The sequence below is a fragment of the Pseudorasbora parva genome, chromosome 22, assembly GCF_024679245.1.
Source record: "Pseudorasbora parva isolate DD20220531a chromosome 22, ASM2467924v1, whole genome shotgun sequence".
NCBI lineage: Eukaryota > Metazoa > Chordata > Actinopteri > Cypriniformes > Gobionidae > Pseudorasbora > Pseudorasbora parva.
This window is the reverse complement of record NC_090193.1, coordinates 10,203,067-10,228,504: the sequence shown is the minus strand read 5'-3', so window position 1 is coordinate 10,228,504 and position 25,438 is coordinate 10,203,067. Positions and strand designations below refer to the sequence as shown.

General features: G+C 50.9%; 35 non-coding genes across 35 annotated transcripts; 11 read left to right on the top strand and 24 right to left on the bottom strand.

Annotated features, from left to right (window-relative positions):
• Nucleotides 1-204: 204 nt before the first annotated feature.
• Nucleotides 205-276, top strand: trnae-cuc (transfer RNA glutamic acid (anticodon CUC)). Its single transcript has one exon. It is a non-coding gene; the product is annotated as a tRNA-Glu (tRNA).
• Nucleotides 277-1,791: 1,515 nt separating this feature from the next.
• Nucleotides 1,792-1,863, top strand: trnae-cuc (transfer RNA glutamic acid (anticodon CUC)). Its single transcript has one exon. It is a non-coding gene; the product is annotated as a tRNA-Glu (tRNA).
• A 243-nt stretch (nucleotides 1,864-2,106) lies between these two features.
• Nucleotides 2,107-2,178, bottom strand: trnae-uuc (transfer RNA glutamic acid (anticodon UUC)). The gene has a single exon. It is a non-coding gene; the product is annotated as a tRNA-Glu (tRNA).
• Nucleotides 2,179-2,652: 474 nt separating this feature from the next.
• On the bottom strand, nucleotides 2,653-2,725 carry trnar-acg (transfer RNA arginine (anticodon ACG)). Its single transcript has one exon. It is a non-coding gene; the product is annotated as a tRNA-Arg (tRNA).
• A 630-nt stretch (nucleotides 2,726-3,355) lies between these two features.
• On the top strand, nucleotides 3,356-3,427 carry trnae-cuc (transfer RNA glutamic acid (anticodon CUC)). The gene has a single exon. It is a non-coding gene; the product is annotated as a tRNA-Glu (tRNA).
• Nucleotides 3,428-3,692: 265 nt separating this feature from the next.
• Nucleotides 3,693-3,764, bottom strand: trnae-uuc (transfer RNA glutamic acid (anticodon UUC)). The gene has a single exon. It is a non-coding gene; the product is annotated as a tRNA-Glu (tRNA).
• Nucleotides 3,765-5,824: 2,060 nt separating this feature from the next.
• trnar-acg (transfer RNA arginine (anticodon ACG)) lies at nucleotides 5,825-5,897 on the bottom strand. Its single transcript has one exon. It is a non-coding gene; the product is annotated as a tRNA-Arg (tRNA).
• Nucleotides 5,898-6,527: 630 nt separating this feature from the next.
• trnae-cuc (transfer RNA glutamic acid (anticodon CUC)) lies at nucleotides 6,528-6,599 on the top strand. The gene has a single exon. It is a non-coding gene; the product is annotated as a tRNA-Glu (tRNA).
• Nucleotides 6,600-6,864: 265 nt separating this feature from the next.
• Nucleotides 6,865-6,936, bottom strand: trnae-uuc (transfer RNA glutamic acid (anticodon UUC)). Its single transcript has one exon. It is a non-coding gene; the product is annotated as a tRNA-Glu (tRNA).
• Nucleotides 6,937-7,410: 474 nt separating this feature from the next.
• Nucleotides 7,411-7,483, bottom strand: trnar-acg (transfer RNA arginine (anticodon ACG)). The gene has a single exon. It is a non-coding gene; the product is annotated as a tRNA-Arg (tRNA).
• A 630-nt stretch (nucleotides 7,484-8,113) lies between these two features.
• Nucleotides 8,114-8,185, top strand: trnae-cuc (transfer RNA glutamic acid (anticodon CUC)). Its single transcript has one exon. It is a non-coding gene; the product is annotated as a tRNA-Glu (tRNA).
• A 265-nt stretch (nucleotides 8,186-8,450) lies between these two features.
• Nucleotides 8,451-8,522, bottom strand: trnae-uuc (transfer RNA glutamic acid (anticodon UUC)). The gene has a single exon. It is a non-coding gene; the product is annotated as a tRNA-Glu (tRNA).
• Nucleotides 8,523-8,999: 477 nt separating this feature from the next.
• trnar-acg (transfer RNA arginine (anticodon ACG)) lies at nucleotides 9,000-9,072 on the bottom strand. Its single transcript has one exon. It is a non-coding gene; the product is annotated as a tRNA-Arg (tRNA).
• Nucleotides 9,073-9,702: 630 nt separating this feature from the next.
• Nucleotides 9,703-9,774, top strand: trnae-cuc (transfer RNA glutamic acid (anticodon CUC)). Its single transcript has one exon. It is a non-coding gene; the product is annotated as a tRNA-Glu (tRNA).
• A 265-nt stretch (nucleotides 9,775-10,039) lies between these two features.
• Nucleotides 10,040-10,111, bottom strand: trnae-uuc (transfer RNA glutamic acid (anticodon UUC)). The gene has a single exon. It is a non-coding gene; the product is annotated as a tRNA-Glu (tRNA).
• A 477-nt stretch (nucleotides 10,112-10,588) lies between these two features.
• On the bottom strand, nucleotides 10,589-10,661 carry trnar-acg (transfer RNA arginine (anticodon ACG)). Its single transcript has one exon. It is a non-coding gene; the product is annotated as a tRNA-Arg (tRNA).
• Nucleotides 10,662-11,291: 630 nt separating this feature from the next.
• trnae-cuc (transfer RNA glutamic acid (anticodon CUC)) lies at nucleotides 11,292-11,363 on the top strand. Its single transcript has one exon. It is a non-coding gene; the product is annotated as a tRNA-Glu (tRNA).
• An 812-nt stretch (nucleotides 11,364-12,175) lies between these two features.
• trnar-acg (transfer RNA arginine (anticodon ACG)) lies at nucleotides 12,176-12,248 on the bottom strand. The gene has a single exon. It is a non-coding gene; the product is annotated as a tRNA-Arg (tRNA).
• A 967-nt stretch (nucleotides 12,249-13,215) lies between these two features.
• trnae-uuc (transfer RNA glutamic acid (anticodon UUC)) lies at nucleotides 13,216-13,287 on the bottom strand. Its single transcript has one exon. It is a non-coding gene; the product is annotated as a tRNA-Glu (tRNA).
• Nucleotides 13,288-13,761: 474 nt separating this feature from the next.
• On the bottom strand, nucleotides 13,762-13,834 carry trnar-acg (transfer RNA arginine (anticodon ACG)). The gene has a single exon. It is a non-coding gene; the product is annotated as a tRNA-Arg (tRNA).
• A 967-nt stretch (nucleotides 13,835-14,801) lies between these two features.
• Nucleotides 14,802-14,873, bottom strand: trnae-uuc (transfer RNA glutamic acid (anticodon UUC)). The gene has a single exon. It is a non-coding gene; the product is annotated as a tRNA-Glu (tRNA).
• A 474-nt stretch (nucleotides 14,874-15,347) lies between these two features.
• On the bottom strand, nucleotides 15,348-15,420 carry trnar-acg (transfer RNA arginine (anticodon ACG)). Its single transcript has one exon. It is a non-coding gene; the product is annotated as a tRNA-Arg (tRNA).
• Nucleotides 15,421-16,387: 967 nt separating this feature from the next.
• On the bottom strand, nucleotides 16,388-16,459 carry trnae-uuc (transfer RNA glutamic acid (anticodon UUC)). The gene has a single exon. It is a non-coding gene; the product is annotated as a tRNA-Glu (tRNA).
• A 475-nt stretch (nucleotides 16,460-16,934) lies between these two features.
• Nucleotides 16,935-17,007, bottom strand: trnar-acg (transfer RNA arginine (anticodon ACG)). The gene has a single exon. It is a non-coding gene; the product is annotated as a tRNA-Arg (tRNA).
• A 630-nt stretch (nucleotides 17,008-17,637) lies between these two features.
• trnae-cuc (transfer RNA glutamic acid (anticodon CUC)) lies at nucleotides 17,638-17,709 on the top strand. The gene has a single exon. It is a non-coding gene; the product is annotated as a tRNA-Glu (tRNA).
• A 265-nt stretch (nucleotides 17,710-17,974) lies between these two features.
• On the bottom strand, nucleotides 17,975-18,046 carry trnae-uuc (transfer RNA glutamic acid (anticodon UUC)). Its single transcript has one exon. It is a non-coding gene; the product is annotated as a tRNA-Glu (tRNA).
• Nucleotides 18,047-18,510: 464 nt separating this feature from the next.
• On the bottom strand, nucleotides 18,511-18,583 carry trnar-acg (transfer RNA arginine (anticodon ACG)). The gene has a single exon. It is a non-coding gene; the product is annotated as a tRNA-Arg (tRNA).
• A 630-nt stretch (nucleotides 18,584-19,213) lies between these two features.
• On the top strand, nucleotides 19,214-19,285 carry trnae-cuc (transfer RNA glutamic acid (anticodon CUC)). Its single transcript has one exon. It is a non-coding gene; the product is annotated as a tRNA-Glu (tRNA).
• A 265-nt stretch (nucleotides 19,286-19,550) lies between these two features.
• On the bottom strand, nucleotides 19,551-19,622 carry trnae-uuc (transfer RNA glutamic acid (anticodon UUC)). The gene has a single exon. It is a non-coding gene; the product is annotated as a tRNA-Glu (tRNA).
• A 1,513-nt stretch (nucleotides 19,623-21,135) lies between these two features.
• trnae-uuc (transfer RNA glutamic acid (anticodon UUC)) lies at nucleotides 21,136-21,207 on the bottom strand. Its single transcript has one exon. It is a non-coding gene; the product is annotated as a tRNA-Glu (tRNA).
• Nucleotides 21,208-21,681: 474 nt separating this feature from the next.
• trnar-acg (transfer RNA arginine (anticodon ACG)) lies at nucleotides 21,682-21,754 on the bottom strand. Its single transcript has one exon. It is a non-coding gene; the product is annotated as a tRNA-Arg (tRNA).
• Nucleotides 21,755-22,384: 630 nt separating this feature from the next.
• On the top strand, nucleotides 22,385-22,456 carry trnae-cuc (transfer RNA glutamic acid (anticodon CUC)). The gene has a single exon. It is a non-coding gene; the product is annotated as a tRNA-Glu (tRNA).
• Nucleotides 22,457-23,971: 1,515 nt separating this feature from the next.
• On the top strand, nucleotides 23,972-24,043 carry trnae-cuc (transfer RNA glutamic acid (anticodon CUC)). The gene has a single exon. It is a non-coding gene; the product is annotated as a tRNA-Glu (tRNA).
• A 243-nt stretch (nucleotides 24,044-24,286) lies between these two features.
• On the bottom strand, nucleotides 24,287-24,358 carry trnae-uuc (transfer RNA glutamic acid (anticodon UUC)). Its single transcript has one exon. It is a non-coding gene; the product is annotated as a tRNA-Glu (tRNA).
• A 475-nt stretch (nucleotides 24,359-24,833) lies between these two features.
• Nucleotides 24,834-24,906, bottom strand: trnar-acg (transfer RNA arginine (anticodon ACG)). The gene has a single exon. It is a non-coding gene; the product is annotated as a tRNA-Arg (tRNA).
• Nucleotides 24,907-25,438: the final 532 nt, after the last annotated feature.

Here is a 25,438-nt window from a genome sequence, read left to right as displayed (position 1 = left end):
TTGATTGAATTGCAAGTTGCGGTGTTGTTAGGATGTTCTCACGGAGCATGTGACAGTTTCTCAGTGGAAGAACTGTGATCCAGGGTCAGAGACTCTCTCCTCTCCAAGAGGAAAAGGCTAGCCTTAGCGGTTTTGCTTGAGAAATTGCAGCAAAATCTGGTAGAGGCCCACAGGCAGGCTTGAGGAGACAGGCTGAACAGCCCTTCCCTGGTGGTCTAGTGGTTAGGATTCGGCGCTCTCACCGCCGCGGCCCGGGTTCGATTCCCGGTCAGGGAAAGTTCCTTTTGCCCTCCAGCGCGGCCAAGAAAATGTTTGAGTGTGAAAAGTGACCTCCTTCGAGCCGGAGTCGAACCAGCGACCTAAGGATTGCCAACGGTCCACCTACAGTCCTCCGCTCTACCAGCTGAGCTATCGAAGGTATGCAGGTAAAGAGAAGAACCTCAACCTATCAGGTTTCTGCAGCTCCACTGCTGGCTAAAAGCGATTCAGTAATAGACAGAAGCTCTGGCTGTTCGATAAGGGGAGCAAAGACAAGCCAAACTTCCCATACCGGGAGTCGAACCCGGGCCGCCTGGGTGAACACCAGGAATCCTGACCGCTAGACCATATGGGAAAGCCCGCAAACGCCGGTCAGGCTTGTGTGCCATTTTTCATGCGTGTGGCCAGTACAAGGGCAGGGTTATGTTAGGCCCTTTGGCATTCAGTGTGTGACCGTCGCCTTTAAGAATATGGCAATGTTCCGAAGGGATTGTTTACTGAATTCACTTGTACCAGACTCGATGGAGGGAGATGTCATTTGTCTCTCCCAGGGGGTGCAGCTCTCTCCCATTCTTGTGTTCGCATAAAAAGATTCTATAAACTGGTCATTAAAGCAAGGTCCCCGTGACAGTGCTTATGCGATGCATTTGAAAGCACGCACGGTATTGTATGGTAGGTGCTATCTAGCTGACAAAACGGCCTATGGTTGGACTGTCAGTTTACAAGAAAAAAAAAACTAACCATTCCAATACCAATAGTCAAAAACTATGGGCTAATAAAACAAACTAATAAAACTGCTGTAGGCTGATAGCGAAGCAAAAGAGGCAGATCGAGCCAGCCAGTAGTCGAACCTAGAATCTTCTGATCCGTAGTCAGACGCGTTATCCATTGCGCCACTGGCCCACCGGTCAGGCGCCCTGGTGTTTACACGCATCTTGGTGGTGTTCGCCTGGAGCGGGGCCTGTCGCAACATCAACTTTTTCTCATGCCATTAACAGGCCTGGAGCCAACGTAAGGAAGCGCTCCGATGAGGGGTCTGCTATGAAAAGCTTGAAGACGGAGGCGTCACATGTTAGGGATCTCTGTCTTCCTGGCGTGGCTAACGTAGCTGGGTAGCAAATTACTTTAAAACAGTGCAAGGCTGGCCGCTCAAAAAACCAGGCATACCTCAGAGACGACGACACTCTGTGCTATGCGCTCTGTCAACCTCGAGCTCCTTCGCCAGATGCTCTGCAGAAGAAGGGCTGAAAACAAAAAGCGGAGTGAGTCAGGCACCTCTTGGCACTGAGAGCACGGCTGGGCTCTCCTTGTTGTCTTTTGCAAGCTGCTTTGATTGAATTGCAAGTTGCGGTGTTGTTAGGATGTTCTCACGGAGCATGTGACAGTTTCTCAGTGGAAGAACTGTGATCCAGGGTCAGAGACTCTCTCCTCTCCAAGAGGAAAAGGCTAGCCTTAGCGGTTTTGCTTGAGAAATTGCAGCAAAATCTGGTAGAGGCCCACAGGCAGGCTTGAGGAGACAGGCTGAACAGCCCGTCCCTGGTGGTCTAGTGGTTAGGATTCGGCGCTCTCACCGCCGCGGCCTGGGTTCGATTCCCGGTCAGGGAAAGTTCCTTTTGCCCTCCAGCGCGGCCAAGAAAATTTTTGAGTGTGAAAAGTGACCTCCTTCGAGCCGGAGTCGAACGGTCCACCTACAGTCCTCCGCTCTACCAGCTGAGCTATCAAAGGTATGCAGGGAAAGAGAAGAACCTCAACCTATCAGGTTGCTGCAGCTCCACTGCTGGCTAAAAGCGATTCAGTAATAGACAGAAGCTCTGGCTGTTCGATAAGGGGAGCAAAGACAAGCCAAACTTCCCATACCGGGAGTCGAACCCGGGCCGCCTGGGTGAAAACCAGGAATCCTGACCGCTAGACCATATGGGAAAGCCTGCAAACGCCGGTCAGGCTTGTGTGCCATTTTTCATGCGTGTGGCCAGTACAAGGGCAGGGTTATGTTAGGCCCTTTGGCATTCAGTGTGTGACCGTCGCCTTTAAGAATATGGCAATGTTCCGAAGGGATTGTTTACTGAATTCACTTGTACCAGACTCGATGGAGGGAGATGTCATTTGTCTCTCCCAGGGGGTGCAGCTCTCTCCCATTCTTGTGTTCGCATAAAAAGATACTATAAACTGGTCATTAAAGCAAGGTCCCCGTGACAGTGCTTATGCGATGCATTTGAAAGCACGCACGGTATTGTATGGTAGGTGCTATCTAGCTGACAAAACAGCCTATGGTTGGACTGTCAGTTTACAAGAAAAAAAAACTAACCATTCCAATACCAATAGTCAAAAACTATGGGCTAATAAAACAAACTAATAAAACTGCTGTAGGCTGATAGCGAAGCAAAAGAGGCAGATCGAGCCAGCCAGGAGTCGAACCTAGAATCTTCTGATCCGTAGTCAGACGCGTTATCCATTGCGCCACTGGCCCACCGGTCAGGCGGCCTGGTGTTTACACGCATCTTGGTGGTGTTCGCCTGGAGCGGGGCCTGTCGCAACATCAACTTTTTCTCATGCCATTAACAGGCCTGGAGCCAACGTAAGGAAGCTCTCCGATGAGGGGTCTGCTATGAAAAGCTTGAAGACGGAGGCGTCACATGTTAGGGATCTCTGTCTTCCTGGCGTGGCTAACGTAGCTGGGTAGCAAATTACTTTAAAACAGTGCAAGGCTGGCCGCTCAAAAAACCAGGCATACCTCAGAGACGACGACACTCTGTGCTATGCGCTCTGTCAACCTCGAGCTCCTTCGCCAGATGCTCTGCAGAAGAAGGGCTGAAAACAAAAAGCGGAGTGAGTCAGGCACCTCTTGGCACTGAGAGCACGGCTGGGCTCTCCTTGTTGTCTTTTGCAAGCTGCTTTGATTGAATTGCAAGTTGCGGTGTTGTTAGGATGTTCTCACGGAGCATGTGACAGTTTCTCAGTGGAAGAACTGTGATCCAGGGTCAGAGACTCTCTCCTCTCCAAGAGGAAAAGGCTAGCCTTAGCGGTTTTGCTTGAGAAATTGCAGCAAAATCTGGTAGAGGCCCACAGGCAGGCTTGAGGAGACAGGCTGAACAGCCCTTCCCTGGTGGTCTAGTGGTTAGGATTCGGCGCTCTCACCGCCGCGGCCCGGGTTCGATTCCCGGTCAGGGAAAGTTCCTTTTGCCCTCCAGCGCGGCCAAGAAAATGTTTGAGTGTGAAAAGTGACCTCCTTCGAGCCGGAGTCGAACCAGCGACCTAAGGATTGCCAACGGTCCACCTACAGTCCTCCGCTCTACCAGCTGAGCTATCGAAGGTATGCAGGTAAAGAGAAGAACCTCAACCTATCAGGTTTCTGCAGCTCCACTGCTGGCTAAAAGCGATTCAGTAATAGACAGAAGCTCTGGCTGTTCGATAAGGGGAGCAAAGACAAGCCAAACTTCCCATACCGGGAGTCGAACCCGGGCCGCCTGGGTGAAAACCAGGAATCCTGACCGCTAGACCATATGGGAAAGCCCGCAAGCGCCGGTCAGGCTTGTGTGCCATTTTTCATGCGTGTGGCCAGTACAAGGGCAGGGTTATGTTAGGCCCTTTGGCATTCAGTGTGTGACCGTCGCCTTTAAGAATATGGCAATGTTCCGAAGGGATTGTTTACTGAATTCACTTGTACCAGACTCGATGGAGGGAGATGTCATTTGTCTCTCCCAGGGAGTGCAGCTCTCTCCCATTCTTGTGTTCGCATAAAAAGATACTATAAACTGGTCATTAAAGCAAGGTCCCCGTGACAGTGCTTATGCGATGCATTTGAAAGCACGCACGGTATTGTATGGTAGGCGCTATCTAGCTGACAAAACGGCCTATGGTTGGACTGTCAGTTTACAAGAAAAAAAAACTAACCATTCCAATACCAATAGTCAAAAACTATGGGCTAATAAAACAAGCTAATAAAACTGCTGTAGGCTGATAGCGAAGCAAAAGAGGCAGATCGAGCGAGCCAGGAGTCGAACCTAGAATCTTCTCATCCGTAGTCAGACGCGTTATCCATTGTGCCACTGGCCCACCGGTCAGGCGCCCTGGTGTTTACACGCATCTTGGTGGTGTTCGCCTGGAGCGGGGCCTGTCGCAACATCAACTTTTTCTCATGCCATTAACAGGCCTGGAGCCAACGTAAGGAAGCGCTCCGATGAGGGGTCTGCTATGAAAAGCTTGAAGACGGAGGCGTCACATGTTAGGGATCTCTGTCTTCCTGGCGTGGCTAACGTAGCTGAGTAGCAAATTACTTTAAAACAGTGCAAGGCTGGCCGCTCAAAAAGCCAGGCATACCTCAGAGACGACGACACTCTGTGCTATGCGCTCTGTCAACCTCGAGCTCCTTCGCCAGATGCTCTGCAGAAGAAGGGCTGAAAACAAAAAGCGGAGTGAGTCAGGCACCTCTTGGCACTGAGAGCACGGCTGGGCTCTCCTTGTTGTCTTTTGCAAGCTGCTTTGATTGAATTGCAAGTTGCGGTGTTGTTAGGATGTTCTCACGGAGCATGTGACAGTTTCTCAGTGGAAGAACTGTGATCCAGGGTCAGAGACTCTCTCCTCTCCAAGAGGAAAAGGCTAGCCTTAGCGGTTTTGCTTGAGAAATTGCAGCAAAATCTGGTAGAGGCCCACAGGCAGGCTTGAGGAGACAGGCTGAACAGCCCTTCCCTGGTGGTCTAGTGGTTAGGATTCGGCGCTCTCACCGCCGCGGCCCGGGTTCGATTCCCTGTCAGGGAACGTTCCTTTTGCCCTCCAGCGCGGCCAAGAAAATGTTTGAGTGTGAAAAGTGACCTCCTTCGAGCCGGAGTCGAACCAGCGACCTAAGGATTGCCAACGGTCCACCTACAGTCCTCCGCTCTACCAGCTGAGCTATCGAAGGTATGCAGGTAAAGAGAAGAACCTCAACCTATCAGGTTTCTGCAGCTCCACTGCTGGCTAAAAGCGATTCAGTAATAGACAGAAGCTCTGGCTGTTCGATAAGGGGAGCAAAGACAAGCCAAACTTCCCATACCGGGAGTCGAACCCGGGCCGCCTGGGTGAAAACCAGGAATCCTGACGGCTAGACCATATGGGAAAGCCCGCAAACGCCGGTCAGGCTTGTGTGCCATTTTTCATGCGTGTGGCCAGTACAAGGGCAGGGTTATGTTAGGCCCTTTGGCATTCAGTGTGTGACCGTCGCCTTTAAGAATATGGCAATGTTCCGAAGGGATTGTTTACTGAATTCACTTGTACCAGACTCGATGGAGGGAGATGTCATTTGTCTCTCCCAGGGGGTGCAGCTCTCTCCCATTCTTGTGTTCGCATAAAAAGATACTATAAACTGGTCATTAAAGCAAGGTCCCCGTGACAGTGCTTATGCGATGCATTTGAAAGCACGCACGGTATTGTATGGTAGGCGCTATCTAGCTGACAAAACGGCCTATGGTTGGACTGTCAGTTTACAAGAAAAAAAAACTAACCATTCCAATACCAATAGTCAAAAACTATGGGCTAATAAAACAAGCTAATAAAACTGCTGTAGGCTGATAGCGAAGCAAAAGAGGCAGATCGAGCCAGCCAGGAGTCGAACCTAGAATCTTCTGATCCGTAGTCAGACGCGTTATCCATTGCGCCACTGGCCCACCGGTGAGGCGCCCTGGTGTTTACACGCATCTTGGTGGTGTTTGCCTGGAGCGGGGCCTGTCGCAACATCAACTTTTTCTCATGCCATTAACAGGCCTGGAGCCAACGTAAGGAAGCGCTCCAAAGAGGGGTCTGCTATGAAAAGCTTGAAGACGGAGGCGTCACATGTTAGGGATCTCTGTCTTCCTGGCGTGGCTAACGTAGCTGGGTAGCAAATTACTTTAAAACAGTGCAAGGCTGGCCGCTCAAAAAGCCAGGCATACCTCAGAGACGACGACACTCTGTGCTATGCGCTCTGTCAACCTCGAGCTCCTTCGCCAGATGCTCTGCAGAAGAAGGGCTGAAAACAAAAAGCGGAGTGAGTCAGGCACCTCTTGGCACTGAGAGCACGGCTGGGCTCTTCTTGTTGTCTTTTGCAAGCTGCTTTGATTGAATTGCAAGTTGCGATGTTGTTAGGATGTTCTCACAGAGCATGTGACAGGTTCTCAGTGGAAGAACTGTGATCCAGGGTCAGAGACTCTCTCCTCTCCAAGAGGAAAAGGCTAGCCTTAGCGGTTTTGCTTGAGAAATTGCAGCAAAATCTGGTAGAGGCCCACAGGCAGGCTTGAGGAGACAGGCTGAACAGCCCTTCCCTGGTGGTCTAGTGGTTAGGATTCGGCGCTCTCACCGCCGCGGCCCGGGTTCGATTCCCGGTCAGGGAACGTTCCTTTTGCCCTCCAGCGCGGCCAAGAAAATGTTTGAGTGTGAAAAGTGACCTCCTTCGAGCCGGAGTCAAACCAGCGACCTAAGGATTGTCAAAGTTCCACCTACAGTCCTCCGCTCTACCAGCTGAGCTATCGAAGGTATGCAGGGAAAGAGAAGAACCTCAACCTATCAGGTTGCTGCAGCTCCACTGCTGGCTAAAAGCGATTCAGTAATAGACAGAAGCTCTGGCTGTTCGATAAGGGGAGCAAAGACAAGCCAAACTTCCCATACCGGGAGTCGAACCCGGGCCGCCTGGGTGAAAACCAGGAATCCTGACCGCTAGACCATATGGGAAAGCCCGCAAACGCCGGTCAGGCTTGTGTGCCATTTTTCATGCGTGTGGCCAGTACAAGGGCAGGGTTATGTTAGGCCCTTTGGCATTCAGTGTGTGACCGTCGCCTTTAAGAATATGGCAATGTTCCGAAGGGATTGTTTACTGAATTCACTTGTACCAGACTCGATGGAGGGAGATGTCATTTGTCTCTCCCAGGGGGTGCAGCTCTCTCCCATTCTTGTGTTCGCATAAAAAGATACTATAAACTGGTCATTAAAGCAAGGTCCCCGTGACAGTGCTTATGCGATGCATTTGAAAGCACGCACGGTATTGTATGGTAGGCGCTATCTAGCTGACAAAACGGCCTATGGTTGGACTGTCAGTTTACAAGAAAAAAAAACTAACCATTCCAATACCAATAGTCAAAAACTATGGGCTAATAAAACAAGCTAATAAAACTGCTGTAGGCTGATAGCGAAGCAAAAGAGGCAGATCGAGCCAGCCAGGAGTCGAACCTAGAATCTTCTGATCCGTAGTCAGACGCGTTATCCATTGCGCCACTGGCCCACCGATGAGGCGCCCTGGTGTTTACACGCATCTTGGTGGTGTTTGCCTGGAGCGGGGCCTGTCGCAACATCAACTTTTTCTCATGCCATTAACAGGCCTGGAGCCAACGTAAGGAAGCGCTCCAAAGAGGGGTCTGCTATGAAAAGCTTGAAGACGGAGGCGTCACATGTTAGGGATCTCTGTCTTCCTGGCGTGGCTAACGTAGCTGGGTAGCAAATTACTTTAAAACAGTGCAAGGCTGGCCGCTCAAAAAGCCAGGCATACCTCAGAGACGACGACACTCTGTGCTATGCGCTCTGTCAACCTGGAGCTCCTTCGCCAGATGCTCTGCAGAAGAAGGGCTGAAAACAAAAAGCGGAGTGAGTCAGGCACCTCTTGGCACTGAGAGCACGGCTGGGCTCTCCTTGTTGTCTTTTGCAAGCTGCTTTGATTGAATTGCAAGTTGCGATGTTGTTAGGATGTTCTCACAGAGCATGTGACAGTTTCTCAGTGGAAGAACTGTGATCCAGGGTCAGAGACTCTCTCCTCTCCAAGAGGAAAAGGCTAGCCTTAGCGGTTTTGCTTGAGAAATTGCAGCAAAATCTGGTAGATGCCCACAGGCAGGCTTGAGGAGACAGGGTGAACAGCCCTTCCCTGGTGGTCTAGTGGTTAGGATTCGGCGCTCTCACCGCCGCGGCCCGGGTTCGATTCCCGGTCAGGGAACGTTCCTTTTGCCCTCCAGCGCGGCCAAGAAAATGTTTGAGTGTGAAAAGTGACCTCCTTCGAGCCGGAGTCGAACCAGCGACCTAAGGATTGCCAACGGTCCACCTACAGTCCTCCGCTCTACCAGCTGAGCTATCGAAGGTATGCAGGGAAAGAGAAGAACCTCAACCTATCAGGTTGCTGCAGCTCCACTGCTGGCTAAATGCGATTCAGTAATAGACAGAAGCTCTGGCTGTTCGATAAGGGGAGCAAAGACAAGCCAAACTTCCCATACCGGGAGTCGAACCCGGGCCGCCTGGGTGAAAACCAGGAATCCTGACCGCTAGACCATATGGGAAAGCCCGCAAACGCCGGTCAGGCTTGTGTGCCATTTTTCATGCGTGTGGCCAGTACAAGGGCAGGGTTATGTTAGGCCCTTTGGCATTCAGTGTGTGACCGTCGCCTTTAAGAATATGGCAATGTTCCGAAGGGATTGTTTACTGAATTCACTTGTACCAGACTCGATGGAGGGAGATGTCATTTGTCTCTCCCAGGGGGTGCAGCTCTCTCCCATTCTTGTGTTCGCATAAAAAGATACTATAAACTGGTCATTAAAGCAAGGTCCCCGTGACAGTGCTTATGCGATGCATTTGAAAGCACGCACGGTATTGTATGGTAGGTGCTATCTAGCTGACAAAACGGCCTATGGTTGGACTGTCAGTTTACAAGAAAAAAAAAAAACTAACCATTCCAATACCAATAGTCAAAAACTATGGGCTAATAAAACAAACTAATAAAACTGCTGTAGGCTGATAGCGAAGCAAACGAGGCAGATCGAGCCAGCCAGGAGTAGAACCTAGAATCTTCTGATCCGTAGTCAGACGCGTTATCCATTGCGCCACTGGCCCACCGGTCAGGTGCCCTGGTGTTTACACGCATCTTGGTGGTGTTCGTCTGGAGCGGGGCCTGTCGCAACATCAACTTTTTCTCATGCCATTAACAGGCCTGGAGCCAACGTAAGGAAGCGCTCCGATGAGGGGTCTGCTATGAAAAGCTTGAAGACGGAGGCGTCACATGTTAGGGATCTCTGTCTTCCTGGCGTGGCTTACGTAGCTGGGTAGCAAATTACTTTAAAACAGTGCAAGGCTGGCCGCTCAAAAAGCCAGGCATACCTCAGAGACGACGACACTCTGTGCTCTGCGCTCTGTCAACTTCGAGCTCCTTCGCCAGATGCTCTGCAGAAGAAGGGCTGAAAACAAAAAGCGGAGTGAGTCAGGCACCTCTTGGCACTGAGAGCACGGCTGGGCTCTCCTTGTTGTCTTTTGCAAGCTGCTTTGATTGAATTGCAAGTTGCGATGTTGTTAGGATGTTCTCACAGAGCATGTGACAGTTTCTCAGTGGAAGAACTGTGATCCAGGGTCAGAGACTCTCTCCTCTCCAAGAGGAAAAGGCTAGCCTTAGCGGTTTTGCTTGAGAAATTGCAGCAAAATCTGGTAGAGGCCCACAGGCAGGCTTGAGGAGACAGGGTGAACAGCCCTTCCCTGGTGGTCTAGTGGTTAGGATTCGGCGCTCTCACCGCCGCGGCCCGGGTTCGATTCCCGGTCAGGGAACGTTCCTTTTGCCCTCCAGCGCGGCCAAGAAAATGTTTGAGTGTGAAAAGTGACCTCCTTCGAGCCGGAGTCGAACCAGCGACCTAAGGATTGCCAACGTTCCACCTACAGTCCTCCGCTCTACCAGCTGAGCTATCGAAGGTATGCAGGGAAAGAGAAGAACCTCAACCTATCAGGTTGCTGCAGCTCCACTGCTGGCTAAATGCGATTCAGTAATAGACAGAAGCTCTGGCTGTTCGATAAGGGGAGCAAAGACAAGCCAAACTTCCCATACCGGGAGTCGAACCCGGGCCGCCTGGGTGAAAACCAGGAATCCTGACCGCTAGACCATATGGGAAAGCCCGCAAACGCCGGTCAGGCTTGTGTGCCATTTTTCATGCGTGTGGCCAGTACAAGGGCAGGGTTATGTTAGGCCCTTTGGCATTCAGTGTGTGACCGTCGCCTTTAAGAATATGGCAATGTTCCGAAGGGATTGTTTACTGAATTCACTTGTACCAGACTCGATGGAGGGAGATGTCATTTGTCTCTCCCAGGGGGTGCAGCTCTCTGCCATTCTTGTGTTCGCATAAAAAGATACTATAAACTGGTCATTAAAGCAAGGTCCCCGTGACAGTGCTTATGCGATGCATTTGAAAGCACGCACGGTATTGTATGGTAGGTGCTATCTAGCTGACAAAACGGCCTATGGTTGGACTGTCAGTTTACAAGAAAAAAAAAAAACTAACCATTCCAATACCAATAGTCAAAAACTATGGGCTAATAAAACAAACTAATAAAACTGCTGTAGGCTGATAGCGAAGCAAACGAGGCAGATCGAGCCAGCCAGGAGTAGAACCTAGAATCTTCTGATCCGTAGTCAGACGCGTTATCCATTGCGCCACTGGCCCACCGGTCAGGCGCCCTGGTGTTTACACGCATCTTGGTGGTGTTCGTCTGGAGCGGGGCCTGTCGCAACATCAACTTTTTCTCATGCCATTAACAGGCCTGGAGCCAACGTAAGGAAGCGCTCCGATGAGGGGTCTGCTATGAAAAGCTTGAAGACGGAGGCGTCACATGTTAGGGATCTCTGTCTTCCTGGCGTGGCTAACGTAGCTGGGTAGCAAATTACTTTAAAACAGTGCAAGGCTGGCCGCTCAAAAAGCCAGGCATACCTCAGAGACGACGACACTCTGTGCTCTGCGCTCTGTCAACCTCGAGCTCCTTCGCCAGATGCTCTGCAGAAGAAGGGCTGAAAACAAAAAGCGGAGTGAGTCAGGCACCTCTTGGCACTGAGAGCACGGCTGGGCTCTCCTTGTTGTCTTTTGCAAGCTGCTTTGATTGAATTGCAAGTTGCGATGTTGTTAGGATGTTCTCACAGAGCATGTGACAGTTTCTCAGTGGAAGAACTGTGATCCAGGGTCAGAGACTCTCTCCTCTCCAAGAGGAAAAGGCTAGCCTTAGCGGTTTTGCTTGAGAAATTGCAGCAAAATCTGGTAGAGGCCCACAGGCAGGCTTGAGGAGACAGGCTGAACAGCCCTTCCCTGGTGGTCTAGTGGTTAGGATTCGGCGCTCTCACCGCCGCGGCCCGGGTTCGATTCCCGGTCAGGGAACGTTCATTTTGCCCTCCAGCGCGGCCAAGAAGATGTTTGAGTGTGAAAAGTGACCTCCTTTGAGCCGGAGTCGAACCAGCGACCTAAGGATTGCCAACGTTCCACCTACAGTCCTCCGCTCTACCAGCTGAGCTATCGAAGGTATGCAGGGAAAGAGAAGAACCTCAACCTATCAGGTTGCTGCAGCTCCACTGCTGGCTAAAAGCAATTCAGTAATAGACAGAAGCTCTGGCTGTTCGATAAGGGGAGCAAAGACAAGCCAAACGTCCCATACCGGGAGTCGAACCCGGGCCGCCTGTGTGAAAACCAGGAATCCTGACCGCTAGACCATATGGGAAAGCCCGCAAACGCCGGTCAGGCTTGTGTGCCATTTTTCATGCGTGTGGCCAGTACAAGGGCAGGGTTATGTTAGGCCCTTTGGCATTCAGTGTGTGACCGTCGCCTTTAAGAATATGGCAATGTTCCGAAGGGATTGTTTACTGAATTCACTTGTACCAGACTCGATGGAGGGAGATGTCATTTGTCTCTCCCAGGGGGTGCAGCTCTCTCCCATTCTTGTGTTCGCATAAAAAGATACTATAAACTGGTCATTAAAGCAGGGTCCCCGTGACAGTGCTTATGCGATGCATTTGAAAGCACGCACGGTATTGTATGGTAGGTGCTATCTAGCTGACAAAACGGCCTATGGTTGGACTGTCAGTTTACAAGAAAAAAAAAACTAACCATTCCAATACCAATAGTCAAAAACTATGGGCTAATAAAACAAACTAATAAAACTGCTGTAGGCTGATAGCGAAGCAAAAGAGGCAGATCGAGCCAGCCAGGAGTCGAACCTAGAATCTTCTGATCCGTAGTCAGACGCGTTATCCATTGCGCCACTGGCCCACCGGTCAGGCGCCCTGGTGTTTACACGCATCTTGGTGGTGTTCGCCTGGAGCGGGGCCTGTCGCAACATCAACTTTTTCTCATGCCATTAACAGGCCTGGAGCCAACGTAACGAAGCGCTCCGATGAGGGGTCTGCTATGAAAAGCTTGAAGACGGAGGCGTCACATGTTAGGGATCTCTGTCTTCCTGGCGTGGCTAACGTAGCTGGGTAGCAAATTACTTTAAAACAGTGCAAGGCTGGCCGCTCAAAAAACCAGGCATACCTCAGAGACGACGACACTCTGTGCTATGCGCTCTGTCAACCTCGAGCTCCTTCGCCAGATGCTCTGCAGAAGAAGGGCTGAAAACAAAAAGCGGAGTGAGTCAGGCACCTCTTGGCACTGAGAGCACGGCTGGGCTCTCCTTGTTGTCTTTTGCAAGCTGCTTTGATTGAATTGCAAGTTGCGGTGTTGTTAGGATGTTCTCACGGAGCATGTGACAGTTTCTCAGTGGAAGAACTGTGATCCAGGGTCAGAGACTCTCTCCTCTCCAAGAGGAAAAGGCTAGCCTTAGCGGTTTTGCTTGAGAAATTGCAGCAAAATCTGGTAGAGGCCCACAGGCAGGCTTGAGGAGACAGGCTGAACAGCCCTTCCCTGGTGGTCTAGTGGTTAGGATTCAGTGCTCTCACTGCCGCGGCCTGGGTTCGATTCCCGGTCAGGGAAAGTTCCTTTTGCCCTCCAGCGCGGCCAAGAAAATGTTTGAGTGTGAAAAGTGACCTCCTTCGAGCCGGAGTCGAACCAGCGACCTAAGGATTGCCAACGGTCCACCTACAGTCCTCCGCTCTACCAGCTGAGCTATCGAAGGTATGCAGGGAAAGAGAAGAACCTCAACCTATCAGGTTTCTGCAGCTCCACTGCTGGCTAAAAGCGATTCAGTAATAGACAGAAGCTCTGGCTGTTCGATAAGGGGAGCAAAGACAAACCAAACTTCCCATACCGGGAGTCGAACCCGGGCCGCCTGGGTGAAAACCAGGAATCCTGACCGCTAGACCATATGGGAAAGCCCGCAAGCACCGGTCAGGCTTGTGTGCCATTTTTCATGCGTGTGGCCAGTACAAGGGCAGGGTTATGTTAGGCCCTTTGGCATTCAGTGTGTGACCGTCGCCTTTAAGAATATGGCAATGTTCCGAAGGGATTGTTTACTGAATTCACTTGTACCAGACTCGATGGAGAGAGATGTAATTTGTCTCTCCCAGGGAGTGCAGCTCTCTCCCATTCTTGTGTTCGCATAAAAAGATACTATAAACTGGTCATTAAAGCAAGGTCCCCGTGACAGTGCTTATGCGATGCATTTGAAAGCACGCACGGTATTGTATGGTAGGCGCTATCTAGCTGACAAAACGGCCTATGGTTGGACTGTCAGTTTACAAGAAAAAAAAACTAACCATTCCAATACCAATAGTCAAAAACTATGGGCTAATAAAACAAGCTAATAAAACTGCTGTAGGCTGATAGCGAAGCAAAAGAGGCAGATCGAGCCAGCCAGGAGTCGAACCTAGAATCTTCTGATCCGTAGTCAGACGCGTTATCCATTGCGCCACTGGCCCACCGGTCAGGCGCCCTGGTGTTTACACGCATCTTGGTGGTGTTCGCCTGGAGCGGGGCCTGTCGCAACATCAACTTTTTCTCATGCCATTAACAGGCCTGGAGCCAACGTAACGAAGCGCTCCGATGAGGGGTCTGCTATGAAAAGCTTGAAGACGGAGGCGTCACATGTTAGGGATCTCTGTCTTCCTGGCGTGGCTAACGTAGCTGGGTAGCAAATTACTTTAAAACAGTGCAAGGCTGGCCGCTCAAAAAACCAGGCATACCTCAGAGACGACGACACTCTGTGCTATGCGCTCTGTCAACCTCGAGCTCCTTCGCCAGATGCTCTGCAGAAGAAGGGCTGAAAACAAAAAGCGGAGTGAGTCAGGCACCTCTTGGCACTGAGAGCACGGCTGGGCTCTCCTTGTTGTCTTTTGCAAGCTGCTTTGATTGAATTGCAAGTTGCGGTGTTGTTAGGATGTTCTCACGGAGCATGTGACAGTTTCTCAGTGGAAGAACTGTGATCCAGGGTCAGAGACTCTCTCCTCTCCAAGAGGAAAAGGCTAGCCTTAGCGGTTTTGCTTGAGAAATTGCAGCAAAATCTGGTAGAGGCCCACAGGCAGGCTTGAGGAGACAGGCTGAACAGCCCTTCCCTGGTGGTCTAGTGGTTAGGATTCAGTGCTCTCACTGCCGCGGCCTGGGTTCGATTCCCGGTCAGGGAAAGTTCCTTTTGCCCTCCAGCGCGGCCAAGAAAATGTTTGAGTGTGAAAAGTGACCTCCTTCGAGCCGGAGTCGAACCAGCGACCTAAGGATTGCCAACGGTCCACCTACAGTCCTCCGCTCTACCAGCTGAGCTATCGAAGGTATGCAGGGAAAGAGAAGAACCTCAACCTATCAGGTTTCTGCAGCTCCACTGCTGGCTAAAAGCAATTCAGTAATAGACAGAAGCTCTGGCTGTTCGATAAGGGGAGCAAAGACAAACCAAACTTCCCATACCGGGAGTCGAACCCGGGCCGCCTGGGTGAAAACCAGGAATCCTGACCGCTAGACCATATGGGAAAGCCCGCAAGCACCGGTCAGGCTTGTGTGCCATTTTTCATGCGTGTGGCCAGTACAAGGGCAGGGTTATGTTAGGCCCTTTGGCATTCAGTGTGTGACCGTCGCCTTTAAGAATATGGCAATGTTCCGAAGGGATTGTTTACTGAATTCACTTGTACCAGACTCGATGGAGAGAGATGTCATTTGTCTCTCCCAGGGAGTGCAGCTCTCTCCCATTCTTGTGTTCGCATAAAAAGATACTATAAACTGGTCATTAAAGCAAGGTCCCCGTGACAGTGCTTATGCGATGCATTTGAAAGCACGCACGGTATTGTATGGTAGGCGCTATCTAGCTGACAAAATGGCCTATGGTTGGACTGTCAGTTTACAAGAAAAAAAAACTAACCATTCCAATACCAATAGTCAAAAACTATGGGCTAATAAAACAAGCTAATAAAACTGCTGTAGGCTGATAGCGAAGCAAAAGAGGCAGATCGAGCCAGCCAGGAGTCGAACCTAGAATCTTCTGATCCGTAGTCAGACGCGTTATCCATTGCGCCACTGGCCCACCGGTCAGGCACCCTGGTGTTTACACGCATCTTGGTGGTGTTTGCCTGGAGCGGGGCCTGTCGCAACACCAACTTTTTCTCATGCCATTAACAGGCCTGGAGCCAACGTAAGGAAGCGCTCCGATGAGGGGTCTGCTATGAAAAGCTTGAAGATGGAGGCGTCACATGTTAGGGATCTCTGTCTTCCTGGCGTGGCTAACGTAGCTGGGTAGCAAATTACTTTAAAACAGTGCAAGGCTGGCCGCTCAAAAAGCCAGGCATACCTCAGAGACGACGGCACTCTGTGCTATGCGCTCTGTCAACCTCGAGCTCCTTCGCCAGATGCTTTGCAGAAGAAGGGCTGAAAACAAAAAGTGGAGTGAGTCAGGCACCTCTTGGCACTGAGAGCACGGCTGGGCTCTCCTTGTTGTCTTTTGCAAGCTGCTTTGATTGAATTGCAAGTTGCGGTGTTGTTAGGATGTTCTCACGGAGCATGTGACAGTTTCTCAGTGGAAGAACTGTGATCCAGGGTCAGAGACTCTCTCCTCTCCAAGAGGAAAAGGCTAGCCTTAGCGGTTTTGCTTGAGAAATTGCAGCAAAATCTGGTAGAGGCCCACAGGCAGGCTTGAGGAGACAGGCTGAACAGCCCTTCCCTGGTGGTCTAGTGGTTAGGATTCGGCGCTCTCACCGCCGCGGCCTGGGTTCGATTTCCGATCAGGGAAAGTTCCTTTTGCCCTCCAGCGCGGCCAAGAAAATGTTTGAGTGTGAAAAGTGACCTCCTTCGAGCCGGAGTCGAACCAGCGACCTAAGGATTGCCAACGTTCCACCTACAGTCCTCCGCTCTACCAGCTGAGCTATCGAAGGTATGCAGGGAAAGAGAAGAACCTTATCCTATCAGGTTGCTGCAGCTCCACTGCTGGCTAAAAGCGATTCAGGAATAGACAGAAGCGCTGGCTGTTCGATAAGGGGAGCAAAGACAAGCCAAACTTCCCATACCGGGAGTCGAACCCGGGCCGCCTGGGTGAAAACCAGGAATCCTGACCGCTAGACCATATGGGAAAGCCTGCAAGCGCCGGTCAGGCTTGTGTGCCATTTTTCATGCGTGTGGCCAGTACAAGGGCAGGGTTATGTTAGGCCCTTTGGCATTCAGTGTGTGACCGTCGCCTTTAAGAATATGGCAATGTTCCGAAGGGATTGTTTACTGAATTCACTTGTACCAGACTTGATGGAGGGAGATGTCATTTGTCTCTCCCAGGGGGTGCAGCTCTCTCCCATTCTTGTGTTCGCATAAAAAGATATTATAATCTGGTCATTAAAGCAAGGTCCCCGTGACAGTGCTTATGCGATGCATTTGAAAGCACGCACGGTATTGTATGGTAGGCGCTATCTAGCTGACAAAACGGCCTATGGTTGGACTGTCAGTTTACAAGAAAAAAAAAACTAACCATTCCAATACCAATAGTCAAAAACTATGGGCTAATAAAACAAGCTAATAAAACTGCTGTAGGCTGATAGCGAAGCAAAAGAGGCAGATCGAGCCAGCCAGGAGTCGAACCTAGAATCTTCTGATCCGTAGTCAGACGCGTTATCCATTGCGCCACTGGCCCACCGATGAGGCGCCCTGGTGTTTACACGCATCTTGGTGGTGTTTGCCTGGAGCGGGGCCTGTCGCAACATCAACTTTTTCTCATGCCATTAACAGGCCTGGAGCCAACGTAAGGAAGCGCTCCAAAGAGGGGTCTGCTATGAAAAGCTTGAAGACGGAGGCGTCACATGTTAGGGATCTCTGTCTTCCTGGCGTGGCTAACGTAGCTGGGTAGCAAATTACTTTAAAACAGTGCAAGGCTGGCCGCTCAAAAAGCCAGGCATACCTCAGAGACGACGACACTCTGTGCTATGCGCTCTGTCAACCTCGAGCTCCTTCGCCAGATGCTCTGCAGAAGAAGGGCTGAAAACAAAAAGCGGAGTGAGTCAGGCACCTCTTGGCACTGAGAGCACGGCTGGGCTCTCCTTGTTGTCTTTTGCAAGCTGCTTTGATTGAATTGCAAGTTGCGATGTTGTTAGGATGTTCTCACAGAGCATGTGACAGTTTCTCAGTGGAAGAACTGTGATCCAGGGTCAGAGACTCTCTCCTCTCCAAGAGGAAAAGGCTAGCCTTAGCGGTTTTGCTTGAGAAATTGCAGCAAAATCTGGTAGAGGCCCACAGGCAGGCTTGAGGAGACAGGCTGAACAGCCCTTCCCTGGTGGTCTAGTGGTTAGGATTCGGCGCTCTCACCGCCGCGGCCCGGGTTCGATTCCCGGTCAGGGAACGTTCCTTTTGCCCTCCAGCGCGGCCAAGAAAATGTTTGAGTGTGAAAAGTGACCTCCTTCGAGCCGGAGTCGAACCAGCGACCTAAGGATTGCCAACGTTCCACCTACAGTCCTCCGCTCTACCAGCTGAGCTATCGAAGGTATGCAGGGAAAGAGAAGAACCTCAACCTATCAGGTTGCTGCAGCTCCACTGCTGGCTAAATGCGATTCAGTAATAGACAGAAGCTCTGGCTGTTCGATAAGGGGAGCAAAGACAAGCCAAACTTCCCATACCGGGAGTCGAACCCGGGCCGCCTGGGTGAAAACCAGGAATCCTGACCGCTAGACCATATGGGAAAGCCCGCAAACGCCGGTCAGGCTTGTGTGCCATTTTTCATGCGTGTGGCCAGTACAAGGGCAGGGTAATGTTAGGCCCTTTGGCATTCAGTGTGTGACCGTCGCCTTTAAGAATATGGCAATGTTCCGAAGGGATTGTTTACTGAATTCACTTGTACCAGACTCGATGGAGGGAGATGTCATTTGTCTCTCCCAGGGGGTGCAGCTCTCTCCCATTCTTGTGTTCGCATAAAAAGATACTATAAACTGGTCATTAAAGCAAGGTCCCCGTGACAGTGCTTATGCGATGCATTTGAAAGCACGCACGGTATTGTATGGTAGGTGCTATCTAGCTGACAAAACGGCCTATGGTTGGACTGTCAGTTTACAAGAAAAAAAAAAAACTAACCATTCCAATACCAATAGTCAAAAACTATGGGCTAATAAAACTGCTGTAGGCTGATAGCGAAGCAAACGAGGCAGATCGAGCCAGCCAGGAGTAGAACCTAGAATCTTCTGATCCGTAGTCAGACGCGTTATCCATTGCGCCACTGGCCCACCGGTCAGACGCCCTGGTGTTTACACGCATCTTGGTGGTGTTCGTCTGGAGCGGGGCCTGTCGCAACATCAACTTTTTCTCATGCCATTAACAGGCCTGGAGCCAACGTAAGGAAGCGCTCCGATGAGGGGTCTGCTATGAAAAGCTTGAAGACGGAGGCGTCACATGTTAGGGATCTCTGTCTTCCTGGCGTGGCTAACGTAGCTGGGTAGCAAATTACTTTAAAACAGTGCAAGGCTGGCCGCTCAAAAAGCCAGGCATACCTCAGAGACGACGACACTCTGTGCTATGCGCTCTGTTAACCTCGAGCTCCTTCGCCAGATGCTCTGCAGAAGAAGGGCTGAAAACAAAAAGCGGAGTGAGTCAGGCACCTCTTGGCACTGAGAGCACGGCTGGGCTCTGCCTGTTGTCTTTTGCAAGCTGCTTTGATTGAATTGCAAGTTGCGGTGTTGTTAGGATGTTCTCACGGAGCATGTGACAGTTTCTCAGTGGAAGAACTGTGATCCAGGGTCAGAGACTCTCTCCTCTCCAAGAGGAAAAGGCTAGCCTTAGCGGTTTTGCTTGAGAAATTGCAGCAAAATCTGGTAGAGGCCCACAGGCAGGCTTGAGGAGACAGGCTGAACAGCCCTTCCCTGGTGGTCTAGTGGTTAGGATTCGGCGCTCTCACCGCCGCGGCCCGGGTTCGATTCCTGGTCAGGGAACGTTCCTTTTGCCCTCCAGCGCTGCCAAGAAAATGTTTGAGTGTGAAAAGTGACCTCCTTCGAGCCGGAGTCGAACCAGCGACCTAAGGTTTGCCAACGTTCCACCTACAGTCCTCCGCTCTACCAGCTGAGCTATCAAAGGTATGCAGGGAAAGAGAAGAACCTCAACCTATCAGGTTGCTGCAGCTCCACTGCTGGCTAAAAGCGATTCAGTAATAGACAGAAGCTCTGGCTGTTCGATAAGGGGAGCAAAGACAAGCCAAACTTCCCATACCGGGAGTCAAACCCGGGTCGCCTGGGTGAAAACCAGGAGTCCTGACCGCTAGACCATATGGGAAAGCCCGCAAATGCCGGTCAGGCTTGTGTGCCATTTTTCATGCGTGTGGCCAGTACAAGGGCAGGGTTATGTTAGGCCCTTTGGCATTCAGTGTGTGACCGTCGCCTTTAAGAATATGACAATGTTCCGAAGGGATTGTTTACTGAATTCACTTGTACCAGACTCGATGGAAGGAGCTGTCATTTGTCTCTCCCAGGGGGTGCAGCTCTCTCCCATTCTTGTGTTCGCATAAAAAGATACTATAAACTGGTCATTAAAGCAAGGTCCCCGTGACAGTGCTTATGCGATGCATTTGAAAACACGCACGGTATTGTATGGTAGGCGCTATCTAGCTGACAAAACGGCCTATGGTTGGACTGTCACTTTACAAGAAAAAAAACTAACCATTCCAATACCAATAGTCAAAAACTATGGGCTAATAAAACAAGCTAATAAAACTGCTGTAGGCTGACAGCGAAGCAAAAGAGGCAGATCGAGCCAGCCAGGAGTCGAACCTAGAATCTTCTGATCCGTAATCAGACGCTTTATCCATTGCGCCACTGGCCCACCGGTCGGGCGCCCTGGTGTTTACACGCATCTTGGTGGTGTTCGCCTGGAGCGGGGCCTGTCGCAACATCAACTTTTTCTCATGCCATTAACAGGTCTGGAGCCAACGTAAGGAAGCGCTCCGATGAGGGGTCTGCTATGAAAAGCTTGAAGACGGAGGCGTCACATGTTAGGGATCTCTGTCTTCCTGGTGTGGCTAACGTAGCTGGGTAGCAAATTACTTTAAAACAGTGCAAGGCTGGCCGCTCAAAAAGCCAGGCATACCTCAGAGACGACGACACTCTGTGCTATGCGCTCTGTCAACCTGGAGCTCCTTCGCCAGATGCTCTGCAGAAGAAGGGCTGAAAACAAAAAGCGGAGTGAGTCAGGCACCTCTTGGCACTGAGAGCACAGCTGGGCTCTCCTTGTTGTCTTTTGCAAGCTGCTTTGATTGAATTGAAAGTTGCGGTGTTGTTAGGATGTTCTCACGGAGCATGTGACAGTTTCTCAGTGGAAGAACTGTGATCCAGGGTCAGAGACTCTCTCCTCTCCAAGAGGAAAAGGCTAGCCTTAGCGGTTTTGCTTGAGAAATTGCAGCAAAATCTGATAGAGGCCCACAGGCAGGCTTGAGGAGACAGGCTGAACAGCCCTTCCCTGGTGGTCTAGTGGTTAGGATTCGGCGCTCTCACCGCCGCGGCCCGGGTTCGATTCCCGGTCAGTGAACGTTCCTTTTGCCCTCCAGCACGGCCAAGAAAATGTTTGAGTGTGAAAAGTGACCTCCTTCGAGCCGGAGTCGAACCAGCGACCTAAGGATTGCCAACGTTCCACCTACAGTCCTCCGCTCTACCAGCTGAGCTATCGAAGGTATGCAGGGAAAGAGAAGAACCTCAACCTATCAGGTTGCTGCAGCTCCACTGCTGGCTAAAAGCGATTCAGTAATAGACGGAAGCTCTGGCTGTTCGATAAGGGGAGCAAAGACAAGCCAAACTTCCCATACCGGGAGTCGAACCCGGGCCGCCTGGGTGAAAACCAGGAATCCTGACCGCTAGACCATATGGGAAAACCCGCAAACGCCGGTCAGGCTTGTGTGCCATTTTTCATGCGTGTGGCCAGTACAAGGGCAGGGTTATGTTAGGCCCTTTGGCATTCAGTGTGTGACCGTCGCCTTTAAGAATATGACAATGTTTCGAAGGGATTGTTTACTGAATTCACTTGTACCAGACTCGATGGAGGGAGATGTCATTTGTCTCTCCCAGGGGGTGCAGCTCTCTCCCATTCTTGTGTTCGCATAAAAAGATACTATAAACTGGTCATTAAAGCAAGGTCCCCGTGACAGTGCTTATGCGATGCATTTGAAAGCACGCACGGTATTGTATGGTAGGTGCTATCTAGCTGACAAAACGGCCTATGGTTGGACTGTCAGTTTACAAGAAAAAAAAACTAACCATTCCAATACCAATAGTCAAAAACTATGGGCTAATAAAACAAGCTAATAAAACTGCTGTAGGCTGATAGCGAAGCAAAAGAGGCAGATCGAGCCAGCCAGGAGTCGAACCTAGAATCTTCTGATCCGTAGTCAGACGCGTTATCCATTGCGCCACTGGCCCACCGGTCAGGCACCCTGGTGTTTACACACATCTTGGTGGTGTTTGCCTGGAGCGGGGCCTGTCGCAACACCAACTTTTTCTCATGCCATTAACAGGCCTGGAGCCAACGTAAGGAAGCGCTCCGATGAGGGGTCTGCTATGAAAAGCTTGAAGATGGAGGCGTCACATGTTAGGGATCTCTGTCTTCCTGGCGTGGCTAACGTAGCTGGGTAGCAAATTACTTTAAAACAGTGCAAGGCTGGCCGCTCAAAAAGCCAGGCATACCTCAGAGACGACGGCACTCTGTGCTATGCGCTCTGTCAACCTCGAGCTCCTTCGCCAGATGCTTTGCAGAAGAAGGGCTGAAAACAAAAAGTGGAGTGAGTCAGGCACCTCTTGGCACTGAGAGCACGGCTGGGCTCTCCTTGTTGTCTTTTGCAAGCTGCTTTGATTGAATTGCAAGTTGCGGTGTTGTTAGGATGTTCTCACGGAGCATGTGACAGTTTCTCAGTGGAAGAACTGTGATCCAGGGTCAGAGACTCTCTCCTCTCCAAGAGGAAAAGGCTAGCCTTAGCGGTTTTGCTTGAGAAATTGCAGCAAAATCTGGTAGAGGCCCACAGGCAGGCTTGAGGAGACAGGCTGAACAGCCCTTCCCTGGTGGTCTAGTGGTTAGGATTCGGCGCTCTCACCGCCGCGGCCCGGGTTCGATTCCCGGTCAGGGAACGTTCCTTTTGCCCTCCAGCGCGGCCAAGAAAATGTTTGAGTGTGAAAAGTGACCTCCTTCGAGCCGGAGTCGAACCAGCGACCTAAGGATTGCCAACGTTCCACCTACAGTCCTCCGCTCTACCAGCTGAGCTATCGAAGGTATACAGGGAAAGAGAAGAACCTCAACCTATCAGGTTGCTGCAGCTCCACTGCTGGCTAAAAGCGATTCAGTAATAGACAGAAGCTCTGGCTGTTCGATAAGGGGAGCAAAGACAAGCCAAACTTCCCATACCGGGAGTCGAACCCGGGCCGCCTGGGTGAACACCAGGAATCCTGACCGCTAGACCATATGGGAAAGCCCGCAAACGCCGGTCAGGCTTGTGTGCCATTTTTCATGCGTGTGGCCAGTACAAGGGCAGGGTTATGTTAGGCCCTTTGGCATTCAGTGTGTGACCGTCGCCTTTAAGAATATGGCAATGTTCCGAAGGGATTGTTTACTGAATTCACTTGTACCAGACTCGATGGAGGGAGATGTCATTTGTCTCTCCCAGGGGGTGCAGCTCTCTCCCATTCTTGTGTTCGCATAAAAAGATTCTATAAACTGGTCATTAAAGCAAGGTCCCCGTGACAGTGCTTATGCGATGCATTTGAAAGCACGCACGGTATTGTATGGTAGGTGCTATCTAGCTGACAAAACGGCCTATGGTTGGACTGTCAGTTTACAAGAAAAAAAAAACTAACCATTCCAATACCAATAGTCAAAAACTATGGGCTAATAAAACAAACTAATAAAACTGCTGTAGGCTGATAGCGAAGCAAAAGAGGCTGATCGAGCCAGCCAGTAGTCGAACCTAGAATCTTCTGATCCGTAGTCAGACGCGTTATCCATTGCGCCACTGGCCCACCGGTCAGGCGCCCTGGTGTTTACACGCATCTTGGTGGTGTTCGCCTGGAGCGGGGCCTGTCGCAACATCAACTTTTTCTCATGCCATTAACAGGCCTGGAGCCAACGTAAGGAAGCGCTCCGATGAGGGGTCTGCTATGAAAAGCTTGAAGACGGAGGCGTCACATGTTAGGGATCTCTGTCTTCCTGGCGTGGCTAACGTAGCTGGGTAGCAAATTACTTTAAAACAGTGCAAGGCTGGCCGCTCAAAAAACCAGGCATACCTCAGAGACGACGACACTCTGTGCTATGCGCTCTGTCAACCTCGAGCTCCTTCGCCAGATGCTCTGCAGAAGAAGGGCTGAAAACAAAAAGCGGAGTGAGTCAGGCACCTCTTGGCACTGAGAGCACGGCTGGGCTCTCCTTGTTGTCTTTTGCAAGCTGCTTTGATTGAATTGCAAGTTGCGGTGTTGTTAGGATGTTCTCACGGAGCATGTGACAGTTTCTCAGTGGAAGAACTGTGATCCAGGGTCAGAGACTCTCTCCTCTCCAAGAGGAAAAGGCTAGCCTTAGCGGTTTTGCTTGAGAAATTGCAGCAAAATCTGGTAGAGGCCCACAGGCAGGCTTGAGGAGACAGGCTGAACAGCCCGTCCCTGGTGGTCTAGTGGTTAGGATTCGGCGCTCTCACCGCCGCGGCCTGGGTTCGATTCCCGGTCAGGGAAAGTTCCTTTTGCCCTCCAGCGCGGCCAAGAAAATGTTTGAGTGTGAAAAGTGACCTCCTTCGAGCCGGAGTCGAACGGTCCACCTACAGTCCTCCGCTCTACCAGCTGAGCTATCGAAGGTATGCAGGGAAAGAGAAGAACCTCAACCTATCAGGTTGCTGCAGCTCCACTGCTGGCTAAAAGCGATTCAGTAATTGACAGAAGCTCTGGCTGTTCGATAAGGGGAGCAAAGACAAGCCAAACTTCCCATACCGGGAGTCGAACCCGGGCCGCCTGGGTGAAAACCAGGAATCCTGACCGCTAGACCATATGGGAAAGCCCGCAAACGCCGGTCAGGCTTGTGTGCCATTTTTCATGCGTGTGGCCAGTACAAGGGCAGGGTTATGTTAGGCCCTTTGGCATTCAGTGTGTGACCGTCGCCTTTAAGAATATGGCAATGTTCCGAAGGGATTGTTTACTGAATTCACTTGTACCAGACTCGATGGAGGGAGATGTCATTTGTCTCTCCCAGGGGGTGCAGCTCTCTCCCATTCTTGTGTTCGCATAAAAAGATACTATAAACTGGTCATTAAAGCAAGGTCCCCGTGACAGTGCTTATGCGATGCATTTGAAAGCACGCACGGTATTGTATGGTAGGTGCTATCTAGCTGACAAAACAGCCTATGGTTGGACTGTCAGTTTACAAGAAAAAAAAAACTAACCATTCCAATACCAATAGTCAAAAACTATGGGCTAATAAAACAAACTAATAAAACTGCTGTAGGCTGATAGCGAAGCAAAAGAGGCAGATCGAGCCAGCCAGGAGTCGAACCTAGAATCTTCTGATCCGTAGTCAGACGCGTTATCCATTGCGCCACTGGCCCACCGGTCAGGCGGCCTGGTGTTTACACGCATCTTGGTGGTGTTCGCCTGGAGCGGGACCTGTCGCAACATCAACTTTTTCTCATGCCATTAACAGGCCTGGAGCCAACGTAAGGAAGCGCTCCGATGAGGGGTCTGCTATGAAAAGCTTGAAGACGGAGGCGTCACATGTTAGGGATCTCTGTCTTCCTGGCGTGGCTAACGTAGCTGGGTAGCAAATTACTTTAAAACAGTGCAAGGCTGGCCGCTCAAAAAACCAGGCATACCTCAGAGACGACGACACTCTGTGCTATGCGCTCTGTCAACCTCGAGCTCCTTCGCCAGATGCTCTGCAGAAGAAGGGCTGAAAACAAAAAGCGGAGTGAGTCAGGCACCTCTTGGCACTGAGAGCACGGCTGGGCTCTCCTTGTTGTCTTTTGCAAGCTGCTTTGATTGAATTGCAAGTTGCGGTGTTGTTAGGATGTTCTCACGGAGCATGTGACAGTTTCTCAGTGGAAGAACTGTGATCCAGGGTCAGAGACTCTCTCCTCTCCA